The 12,287-nt window shown below is 42.9% G+C and overlaps 1 long non-coding RNA gene across 1 annotated transcript; it reads left to right on the plus strand.

Moving 5' to 3' along the window:
• The first annotated feature begins 7,057 nt into the window (after positions 1-7,057).
• On the plus strand, positions 7,058-8,924 carry LOC109615989. Its single transcript, XR_002197030.3, has 3 exons — positions 7,058-7,992; positions 8,088-8,235; positions 8,384-8,924. It is a non-coding gene; the product is annotated as an uncharacterized LOC109615989 (long non-coding RNA).
• Positions 8,925-12,287: the final 3,363 nt, after the last annotated feature.

Raw genomic sequence — 12,287 nt, forward strand, 5'->3', positions numbered from 1 at the left:
TAGTACAGGGCTATTAACTTCCAAGGTGTTAAGTTCCCCCGTCCCCCGTTAAGTTCCCCCGTCTCAGTTCCAAGGTGTTACGCTGCTATATTATTGTGCTGGGGGATATGAGAGAGGCACTACTAACTTTTCTCAGTCTCCTCCAGTTTTAAATTTTAGGAGGAGATGAGGTCCTTCGTCCACACCTGTGGATTACCTGGTTTGGGGGGGCCGTTGCTGTCCCTGTACTTGTCCACCTGGTCATATTTCTGACCTAGTCTAAAATCAAATAGACTCTGGATTTAGCCCAGAGAAATGTATTTATTATTCCAATTGGACTCTTAATATCTCACCCGGCACAGCCAGAAGAGGACTGGTCACCCCTCTGAGCCTGGGTCCTCTCTAGGTTTCTTCCTAAAATTCGACCTTAGGGAGTTTTTCCTAGCCACTGAAATTCAACACTATTGTTGTTTGCTCCTTGTGGTTTAGGGCCGGGTGTCTCTGTAAGGCACTTTGTGACAACTGCTGTTGTAAAAAGGGCTTTATAAATACATTTGATTGATTGATTAAGTGACCAAATTACATTTCAGCTTAAAAGCTACCTTGAGGACCAGAAAGTGCCAGACGAAACATAGACAGAATGAATGATGCAGCCAGTGTTGAGTGGGAAAGACAAGGTAAACTTAAAAAAAACATTAGTAGCAAACTGACCAAAATCAGTGAGGTCCGTGCAGAAGTGCAAATCAATCAGCAGAGTCACGACACAGCAGAGCGCATGTCAAGGGTCCAAGATTACTAATATCAAGAAAGTGAAGACACAAAGAATAACAGAGCTTCCACAGTAGTTAGCCAGAGAGACTCTGATCTTTACAATGTAGTGAAGCAAATTAAAGAAGAGGTGGAGGAAATTAGGAAAAACATGCGTAGCAACCAAAGTACACCAAGCCAGTCAAGATGGAATGGAAAGAAGGGATGAAAAGGCTGTCAGGAGAATTACATTGGGGACCAGTGTGAACATTGCTTCAAGTGTGGGCAGTCAGGGCATCTCCAAGGGCTGCAGAGGTCAGTGGAAGTTAGCCTGTCATTCCGACCAGGTGAATGTTGCAGGTCATACAATCACATCACCCCCCCCCCCCCCCCCCCGAATTACCGTCTCAGAGCCAGGATGAGCAGAGTAGCAGTGTGGAAGGGCTTCTCTGTGATAGAATGAGGCAGCTAGAAGCTAGGGTAGCTATAGAGTCAGAACAGATTAGAAAAGCCTATGATATAGAGGCATCCACTTATGTAAGCCATCTTTATTTACGTAGTCACTCAAAAGTCTCATCGGAAAGAAGTATCTTGTGAACTGTTCATTTGATGGAGTTACAACACAAGCATTGTGGGACACAGGGTCACAAGTCAGTCTCATCAATGAGAATAGGAGAAGAGACCCCTTCCCACACACCATAGTACGCATCACAGAAGAAATCCTAGGACCTGGAACAATTGTTGGGAAAACAGTGAACCAAACAGCCATCCCATTCACAGGATGGGTGGAAGTGGCGTTTCAGCATGGATCAGCCAGAACTGACTGTGCCCATACTGGTTGCACGTGACCCACGGGTGGCAGAGGAGCCAATCATCGGTTACAATGTCATCAAACCATTTTTGAAGAGTGGAGTTGAACAAAGTCCTGAGGAAACACTAAAGACAGTCAGCAGAACATTCTCTTTTGATTGCAAAAAGACAGAAGTATTGATACAACTCTTACAGAAGAGTGATAGGGAGTGCGGAGAGGGAGTAGTGAGGGCAAGTCGACTCAGGGATGTTATTCCTGCTAGCCAGACAAAGGAAGTTAATTGCAGTGTAAGAACAGGGCAATGTCCAAAAAAGCAGGATGTGCTCTTTGAGCCAGCTGACAACCCCAAGTGTCCAGGAGAGCTTAGCATAGCTTGGTCCCGAGTTGAAATCCCAGTCACTAATGAGACAAGTCATGACATCACGCTTACTCCACAGACATTGTTAGGGAACATACAGAGGGTTAAAGCCATATACCCTGTAGAGGCTAGACCAGTTGTAACAGAGTGTAGTGTAGAATCTAATACAGAGAAGGTGTTAGAGAGAACCCTGAGTAGTGGGCCCCCAAAGAAAGAGGAAGACAAGTGGGACCAGCCAGTCTCTGTGGCTCATCTGAATCCACAGCAACAACTGAAGGTAAAACAACTACTAAGAGAGGAGTGTGATGCATTCTCAAGAAACCAGTATGATGTAGGAAATATCCCTTCACTGCAGCTGAAGATCAGGCTGAGCAACACCACACCAGTACGACGCACATACACATCGGTACCAAAACCTCTGCACAAAGAGGTAAAGGAGTATTTGGAGGATCTTCTGAACAGAGGATGGATCAAGAAGTCAAGGTCTCCATCACCAATAGTTTGTGTTTGGAAGAAGGACGGAAGTCTCCGGTTGTGCTCTGATTATCGGGAACTGAATCAGAAATCCGTCCCTGATCATCATCCCATCCCACGGGTGCCAGACATGCTGAACTGTTTGACTGGGAGTACATGTTTCTCGAACCTAGACCAGGGCAAAGCGTATCATCAAGGGTTCCTGGAGGAAAGCAGTCGACCTCTTACAGTTTTTATCACACCATGGGGGTTGTATGAGTGGGTCACAAGCCCTTTTGGCTTGACCTCAGCCCCAGCAGAGTTTCAACGCAGCATGGAGGAATGTCTCGTAGGACTGCGAGATGAGTCATGTCAACCGTATCTAGATGACAATCTGGTACATAACAGAACATTTGAAGGTCACATTCGTGATTTCAGAAATGTGTTACGTCGTTACCAAGAACATGGAGCGAAGCTGACGGAGAAGAAATGTGAGGTGTTCAAAGACAGGATGAAAGTTCCTGGGAAAGATTGTGTTGAAGGATGGTTACACCACGGATCCAGATGAGATGGCAGCAGTACAGGCTTTGAAAGAGCGTAAACCGTCAACTGTGGGAGAGTTGAGGAAGATGCTTGGATTAATAACCTATTACCGCCCAAATATCCCAAACTTCTCAAGGATTGCACAACCACTAAACACCCTACTAGCAGCTGAGAAGATACCTGTAGGAGAGAGACATCAAAAGGCACAGAACAAACATGGGGTCAAAAGTAAAAAGACCAATTACCATCCAGCCAGCCCATCACCTGGATGACAGATCACCACCATGTGCTCTGCCAGCTGATTGAGTTCCTGTTACATCCACCCATTCTAGGCTATCCTGACTTTGAAAAACCTTTTGGGCTCCATACCGATGCTTCGCAGGAGGGCCTAGGAGCAGTCCTCTATCAGAGGCAGGAAGGGAAGCATGTCGTCATTGGTTGTGGGTCAGAAACATTAGCAGCCCCTGAAAAGAACTACCACCTTCATTCAGGCAAGTTAGAGTTCTTAGCCATGAAGTGGGCGATATGTGAGAGGTTCCGTGATTATTTGTACTACTCACCTCCATTCATTGTCTACACAGACAACAATCAACTGACCTACGTACTTACAACAGCTAAGTTGAATGTGACATCACACCGTTGGGTGGCTGAGATAGCTGACGTCAATTCTACAATTAAGTACCAGCCAGGAAGAAGCAATGGAGATGCTGATGGATTGTTACGGTTGCCCCTAGACATGGAGATGTTCATGCCCACATGGTCACAGGACGTCCAGCCACAGGTCAGGTCTTTATCTACAGTCAGAGGAACAAGAGCCCTGGATGTGTCCTATAACGATTGATGCAGCATGCAGTAATGAAAAGAGCGAAAGTGTCATCACCGATAGCAGAAATATCTGAAGAGCAGCTGAAGGAGGCACAGAGTCAAGACCCTATGATAGGAAAAGTAAGAGAGTACGTCATGTCCAGACAGTGGCCAGTTAAAGATGGAGACCTCCATTGTGGACTTTCTGTCTGGTCAAGGGAAAAGAACTGGCTGTACAGAAGATCAGTGACCCATCAGCAGCTGGTGTTGACAAGGAGATTTCATTGACGGGTATACAAAGAACAGCATGAGGAGATGGGGCATCTTGGAGTGAAATGGACATTGGCTCTCGTCCGTGACCGATTCTTCTGGAAACAAGAGACCAAATAAGCCAACCAGAGCACCAATGACAAGTGTGGTGACTACATACCTGTTCGAGATGGTGTCAATAGACTTCCTTCACCTTGAGAGTTGTAGAGGAGGGTAGGAATACATCTTAGTCATCATGGACCACTTTACACGCTTCGCGCAAGCGTATGCATGCACAAACAAGGCTGCCAAGACTGCTGCAGAGAAGATCTTTGGTTACTTCTTTCTGAAGTTTGGGTTCCCTACTAAATTATATCACAACCAGGGCAGGGAGTTTGAGAACAAACTGTTTGTGAAGCTGGAAGGGTACTGTGGAATTCAAGGCTCTTGGACCACGCTGTACAACCCACAGGGAAACGGGCAGGTGAAGCATTTTAATAGAACTCTTCTCTCAATGCTGAGAAACTTAACAGATGAAGCCAAGTCTGACTGGAAGAGTTCCCTTGCAAGAGTTGTCCACGCATATAACTGTACGCACAGTGGCCCTCATTTATCAAAAGTGCCCTGCACCAAATTTCTAGCGTATACCTGGCGTACACCCAAAACCACGGTGACTTTGAGATTTATCAATATGGACGTTGGCGTACAGCACTCTCAAATCCTACGCCAGCTCAGGAGGTGGTGTACGCACGTTTTGAGTTAGTGCGGAAATGCGCAGAAAAAAAATCCTAACGCACTGACAAACTAAAAGATATGATATATTATGACCCACTGTAAAAAACAACAACAACATAATAATTACAAACTTCAGTGTTTATTTTTGTGCAACATGGACTTCAATGTTTAGTTTGTGTGACTTTACCAAAGCATTTGATTTATATGTATTCCTTCAGATGCGAGCCTGTGCGCTTTACATGACGTTTCAGTGTTAGGCCCGGCAGTTGCACATGGACTGGGTTCAGTAATAAAAGGCTTTTAATGACCAAAATATAATTCAGACTGACAAAATAATAAAAATGACATTCTTCTTCTTTTAAATAAATAATAATAATAATAATAGAAATAATAATAATAACGACATTGACAGACGGATCAAGGTCAAGTCAAGGTCAAGGATACTTTATTGTCCCCGAGGGGCAATTATTTGTACAGCCAGCAGAAAAAAACACAAAAACACAACACACATACACCATAGTATAGAAGCACACATAATCTCTAAGCCTCTAAAACACACTATTTAGAAAACAATACAATAAAAACATCTTAAAACAGTTCTGACAATTTGTTTAAAATCGAGATAGAAGTCGGGATAAGAGAGTTTCGGTGCAGCTTCTACAGTAATACAGTAGATGTATCGGTCTGTCGTGGTGAAGAAAGAGCTGAGCCGCAAGGCGAAGCTCTCGATTTACCAGTCAATCTACGTTCCTACTCTCACCTATGGTCATGAGCTTTGGGTCATGACCGAAAGGACAAGATCCCGGATACAGGCGGCCGAAATGAGCTTTCTCCGCAGGGTGGCCGGGCGATCCCTTAGAGATAGGGTGAGAAGCTCGGTCACCCGGGAGGAGCTCAGAGTAGAGCCGCTGCTCCTCCACATCGAGAGGGGTCAGCTGAGGTGGCTTGGGCATCTGTTTCGGATGCCTCCGGAACGCCTTCCTGGGAAGGTGTTCCGGTCCCGTCCCACCGGGAGGAGACCCCGGGGAAGACCTAGGACACGCTGGAGGGACTATGTCTCCCGGCTGGCCTGGGAACGCCTCGGTGTCCCCCCGGAAGAGCTGGAGGAAGTGTCTGGGGAGAGGGAAGTCTGGGCATCCCTGCTTAGACTGCTGCCCCCGCGACCCAGCCCCGGATAAGCGGAGGATGATGGATGGATGGAACGACATTCTTCTTCTAAATAACAATAAACATCATTTATAATAAATATAATAAAATAATAAGACGAATATTACAAATTGTAATGCAATTATTAATGTGAATGAATGGCACTCCACATCACATCATCATCTTTTATTCCGCTTTTTTAAACTGCTTTCTACCTCCCTGGTGATCGTCTCAATCTCCACGTCAGAGAAGTTTCTCTTTTTTGCCGTCTTCCGTGTGTCCATGGCGTAAAATGAGGGCTTGGGGGAAGCGGAGACTTGAATATATAGGGGCGTGTTATTCTAATGACGATCGTTTTCAGCCGTGACATTTATCAAGGGAAGGTATTGCGTACACCTGGATTTTAAAGGTACGCACAACTTCATAAATCAGGCGGTGAGAGGAGTGTAAGCAAAATCTTACGCCAACATATACGCCCGTTTCTACGCAAGAATGATAAATGAGGGCCAGTGAATCAACGGGATTTGCAACATACTACCACCTGTATGGCAGGAATCCCAGGCAACCCATCAACATCCTTTTTGGCTCATTATGGGTATGCAGCCAAGTGAAGTAAACGAATGGAGGACCAGAGAGAGGAGCTGGGCGCACCAGAGTGCTTCATAGAAACATGCTGATGCCATGCAACCTTCTCCCGTTAGAAGGACAGCTTGTAGAAAAAACGAAAACAGACAAGAGTAAAACAAGAAAACAGAATAGTGGGAACAGCACAACAAAGAGAGAAAAACAACAGGAAAAAGAAGAACACGGGAACAGCTCAGACGAAGAAGACAACTGGTGAGCCATCACTGTGTTTCCAGCAGGTCATGCCCCTGAGAGAATAGAGCTGAGGGTGGGAGCTGAAGAATTTCATCTCGAACGAGTAAGGGAGGAGCAAGAACCAGAGGAGCAGGAACAACAAGAGACTGAAGAGGAAAGAGATCTAAGTGAAGTAAACCAAGGGATGTCCGAAGTGGAAGAAAGACAGATGTCAACAGACGAAGACGCCATGCCCCAACCACCTTCTGTAAGAGCATATCCTTTGAGAAAGAGAAACCCTACTATTACATTCACATACAATAGACTGGGTCACCCTTCAGTCACACCTAGATAAAAGTTAAGGCTTAGATTTAGATTCATGATTATTACACTGTTTGGAAAGTTATAAATGTACGATATTTGTTTGAGTAGAACCCCAGTCACTAGACTATTGAGTTGTACTAGTATAGGAGTAATTCTAGTGCAAAATCAGTCTGAGTAAAGGGTAATGGTTGTAATAAATATTTGAACTAATTCAGTTTGGATACAATCCCCACAAACATGGTGGTGAAGGTAGTTGGTACCATAGTGCAAGATCGGACTAATTACAGACTCCTGATGTTAAGAGGAGATTTTAGGGATTTTACTGTTTCAGAGCAGAAATGTGTTCAACAGCAGAAACTGACTCCCGGTAACTTACAACTGTTACTTTCCTGTTAAGAAATGAGTGAACTGGGTGTTGTACAGGCGTTTTGTTGGGACAACATAAATATTTGGAGGGGAGAGATGTGAGACCCTGTTGGACAGTTAACTTTTTCAGCATAGGTGAGATATCCCACATACTGTAATGCAGAGGTATTCATGTGTACTAGGGGGGATATGGTCAGGCAATGTACAGGTAGCCCTGGGGTCTTAGGTCAGGTGCACAATACACATGACCAATAATTAGACCATGAGCTAGCAATGAGGCGAGAGATGAACAAACTCATGTGCTCCTGTACTTTGGTAATTGCAGATGAGCAACAAGGAGGGAAGGATGAACCAGAAAATCGTTAAAACAATAGCTGTCTACAAAGCACAAACAGGGCAGTGGTAGCCGAGGAAATTGGGGACATTTTGGATGAGTTTGGAATAAGGGGCAAAGTGCCAGCTATTGCAGTGGATAATGCATCCAACATGGTTGTGGCAGTAAAAAAGCTGCACATCATGAACACAGGCTGCTTCGCACACACGCTTAATCTTGGGGCTCAAAGTCTGTACACAATCATCGCAGTTGCAAAATGGAGAGCAAAGATCTGTGATATGATCGTGTGGATGAAGAGGTCATCCATGGCCAAGACTGTGATCCAAGAAAAGCAACACATTCTGAGTAAGAATCATTACTCCTCACTAAGTTAAACTTCTGATATTATTGTATTAGTATGAAAGTTAAAACAATGAAATTATTGTTTGCTTGTGTTGTAGACCTGCCCCAGAACTCTGTCCTTCTTGACATCAGAACTTAAAGTAAAAAGCTGGAACTCAACCTCATGCTACCTCACCTTGAGCAGTATCCTGCGATTCAAGCAGCTTCTTTGGATGAGTGGCTTAGAAAGCCAATGGAGAGGGACAGGTTTGTCAGGTTTTGGGCACAGTGATATGGTTGTGGTCTGTGGTGGTATAATGAGATAAAATGTATGATGAATAATTAAATTACTTAACTAAATGGAATAGTAAGTTACTCTTTCATTGAAGAATAATTCTTTTTCTTTCCAAAACAGACTTGCTCGACTAATGAATGATGACTTTGTCCAACTAATGTTAGTTCTATACACATCCACGCTCTGTGTCTCAACTGAGAAGACTCCAACCGGTGGCCAGATCAATCCCATGCTGCAAAAGCTGAGGAAGCATTTCACTGTGCAAGATGGAAATGCAGTGTTTGTGTCAACCCTAAAGAAGATATTTTGGTCTGATTCAAACCTACATAAAGGCCAAGATGAGTCCTTTGGAGGACCCTTTTGCAGAAGATGATGACCTGAAGAGGAACCTAGTTCAGAGCACCTTGTCCATCCAGGAAAGGTCTGACAAAGAACTGGAGATGTATAGGCACATGCCGCCTATAATGACCCCTGAAGACCCTGCTCTCTGGTGGTGGAACAGGAGAAACACATAGTCTTTGCTGTCAGACCTAGCCCTCTCATACCTGTGTGTACAGGCCTCGAATACCCCCAGTGAGAGGGTTTTCTGTACTGCTGGAGATACAATCAGCTTAGAGAGACCATGCATCCCTCCGGAGAAGGCAGACATGATTTTTTTTCGTCAAAAATAATTGCAGACATCATCTCTTTTTGACATTGATGCTGCTTTCATAATAACTGTTTTGTTATATTTTCTATTATTTAAATAGTTTTGGTTTGTAAATGTTTTTGTTGATCATTCCTTATAAGTGATATTTAAACCTTCCTTTCACAGTTGACTATACTGATTTGACAGTACTTATTATGACCTAAATGTGCAAAGAATATAATATATATAATTTCTTTCTATCCGAAGAATATTGGAATGGGATGTGATGGTGTGAGCGTAACGAGTGAATCTTGGAATGGGATGTGATGTGATGGTGTGAGCGTAACGAGTGAATCTTGGAATGGGATGTGATGGTGTGAGCGTAATGAGTGAATCTTGGAATGGGATGTGATGGTGTGAGCATAACGAGTGCGTACAGGTGAGGCAAAAATGGAAAAGAAACAAAACGGACAAAGGTAGTCAATAGTCTTTCTCTTGTACTTGTAAGAATAAATAAATGCAAAGCTCACAGACATGGCCACGACAGACAAATAATAATGTGTAAGGTGCAGTGGGTGAACCACTCTCCGGTGGGTAATACACGGGCAAGGTGGAGCGCTGTAGAGGAAGGGGAGCCGCTGTGCCACACAGAGGAGACGTTACATCGGAACCGAGATTCTATAAGAACTGGATTCGATAAGCAGAAACAGATCACCCTCCCACAGCTGATCAGGGAGTTCTGCGTCTGGTCTACTTCAGTAAGAGCCCCCTTGTCACACTTAGGAGTTATGACAAATGGGAAGGCCTGTCCAAGGTAGGCACTGTCTCCCAGCAGTCTGTACTCACCCGTTTTCTCCTGCCATGTTGTGAAGAGGTTGGACGCCCTCAGCATCCTGGCATCATGAACCCTGCACGGTGGTCGAGCAAACGTGTAAATGAATTGCTTTCATCTACAATCCCTTGAAGGAGGACTGAGTAAAAGGACTTTTCAAACTATGAGGACACATCAAACTTGTCTGACATCTCCCTAAAGCTGTTCTGGATGGCCAGGTACCACAGGGACATCAACACCTTTGTCACAGGGACTGGTGGTGTGCCATGACAGTGTTCAGAGAAAAACATGTATTTAACTAAAGAATATCAGGCATTTCAATATTACAGTCCTATCTACTATCACTGTATCTTTTCTTCTAATTAACTTGAGCAGCTCTGGTAAAATTTGTTCGAGATGAGTGAAGTTTTCTTATCTTCTTTGACATCTTAAGCACATTTATTAAATGTCACGGTGCAGGTGAGGCAGAACATGAGGCGCAGAGTAAGAGAAAATCCTTTTAATGTTTAGCCTCCAAGGAAACAAACAGGAAAACAACAAAAGGAGAGTATGACTGCAAACTGAAGAGAAGCAAAACAGACAGCCCACTCAAAATAATGACCAATCAACTGAAAGGCAAACAGAACAATTTAAATAGGGTCCCCAATGAGAGACAATAAGACGCAGCTGTGTCTAATTGGGGAGAACAGAAAACAGTACCACAGAGATGCCTAGAGGCACCCATAACGGTCAGGTTCTGACTGTGGCCTCCAGGTGCATGGAGATTCCTCAAGGCCCCCAGCCAGGACCTGACATTAAAACGGACATTATACGTTTGCGATTAGCAGACTATTATAAATTATATAGGAAAATTATTTTTATAATTAACGTTTACGTTACAAAATCCTGAAGAGCACTTCAGGTTTTTTTCCTGAGAACAAGTGAGATTTATCAAGGAAAATCTCCTAGAAGTGTGCGTACGCCACTCGTACGAATGTTTGATAAATCGCACTTTAAACTGTTCATGGGAATATTCCAAACCTCCACATAAGAAAAATGTCTATGCATGCTTGATAAATGAGGCCCAAGGCTCTATCCCCCAAAATTGTTCTTCCTGCTTGTATTTAGAGTCAGACATGATATATATAAATTTTCCTTTCGCTCTCAAGTAAATAGGGTTTGACTGTCAGAGGTGAATATCAAAGACGTAATGGGTAACTTGTTTTCTAGCTAGCGAATACAAATTTCCGTTTACTGTGTATGCACTCTCTTCCCGAAAAAATGTGTGTATTGATACAATTGTGAAAAAACTGGCTGGTAAACACAGAAAGTACCCATTAATTGGAATGCCGCAAAAAAAAAATATATATATTTTGAGGAATACAACATTGTCATGTTCTTTGAGTTAAACAACACATCTTGTTCTAGGCTGGACTGTTTTAGAGTCGTTTCCTGCTTGCAATGCAGCTTTGCGATAGGTACGTACGGTGTCCATTCATGAATTATATAATGTATAATTACATAATGCAAATTTCTCACTAAGACAGAGCTGAATAATGGATTGTTTAAATCTGAATGACCAACTGGGGGTAAGTGGGATGTCACTGAAATAGAATTTTTGGAATAACTATCCCTTCATTTGCAAAGTCACAATGCTCAACCCGTTTTATATAAAATATTTTTCTGCTATTCTGAATTTGTGAAAATCGCATCAAACACTATTTCTATAGTATCAAATGACTTAAGTGGGATTGCATTTGGTACATATAATCAGGGTTGTGAGTTTAGTTTATATATGAATGATGTTTCCGTTTGTCCACATGGAGATACTAGTAAAAAGGAAAACATGCAAGCCATATTGTTTACGACTATGAACATGAGTTGGATATGTGTTCTATTGACATAATCAGCAATCTGGCTTGTAGAAGCTCCATGCTGATAAAATACTGCTTTCAGCAGTAATCCTCTACTTGCTCTTGTTCTACGTGCTTTATTCCTTACTCACATACCCATTCACTCATTCACTCTCTCACTTAAACTCACATTCGCACAAAGACAGAAGGCCATTCATATTCTCTTTCTACTTATGCACTTGGTGCTCTGCAATCCCGATTAGGCTTGCTTCCATGTGTACGCATTAGCCCCAGTTAATGTCCTCTGAATGATACTTTGGACTCTTTCCAGATACAACTTTAAATCAATATTTCTCTAAAAATTTATCTTGAGGATTTTTCTTTATTTTCCCCCCAAAACATTACTATAAGACAGTGGGTCAACTAAAATATTTTCTCTGGAATTGCAGGTTATTTAGAATATATTCATTAAGACGTAATCATAGTAGATAACATAAAATGGATCATTGCAATTCACAGCAAAGTGTAAATGTGTGTCAAGTGATTATGTCAGAAATGCCTATTTAACTGACTTTGTTAATGACTGTCATCAGCATTCAGTTTTCAGTGAGTGATGTGCTTTTGGAGAGAGTACTTTGACCTTTAGTAAAGAGAGTGCAATAATTCAGTAGAAGATCAAAGGAGTAATATAAATATCTGTGTATAACTTCTTCATTTTTTCAAGTCAGAGAT

Source organism: Esox lucius, chromosome 7, assembly GCF_011004845.1.
Source record: "Esox lucius isolate fEsoLuc1 chromosome 7, fEsoLuc1.pri, whole genome shotgun sequence".
In the NCBI taxonomy this organism is placed as follows: domain Eukaryota; kingdom Metazoa; phylum Chordata; class Actinopteri; order Esociformes; family Esocidae; genus Esox; species Esox lucius.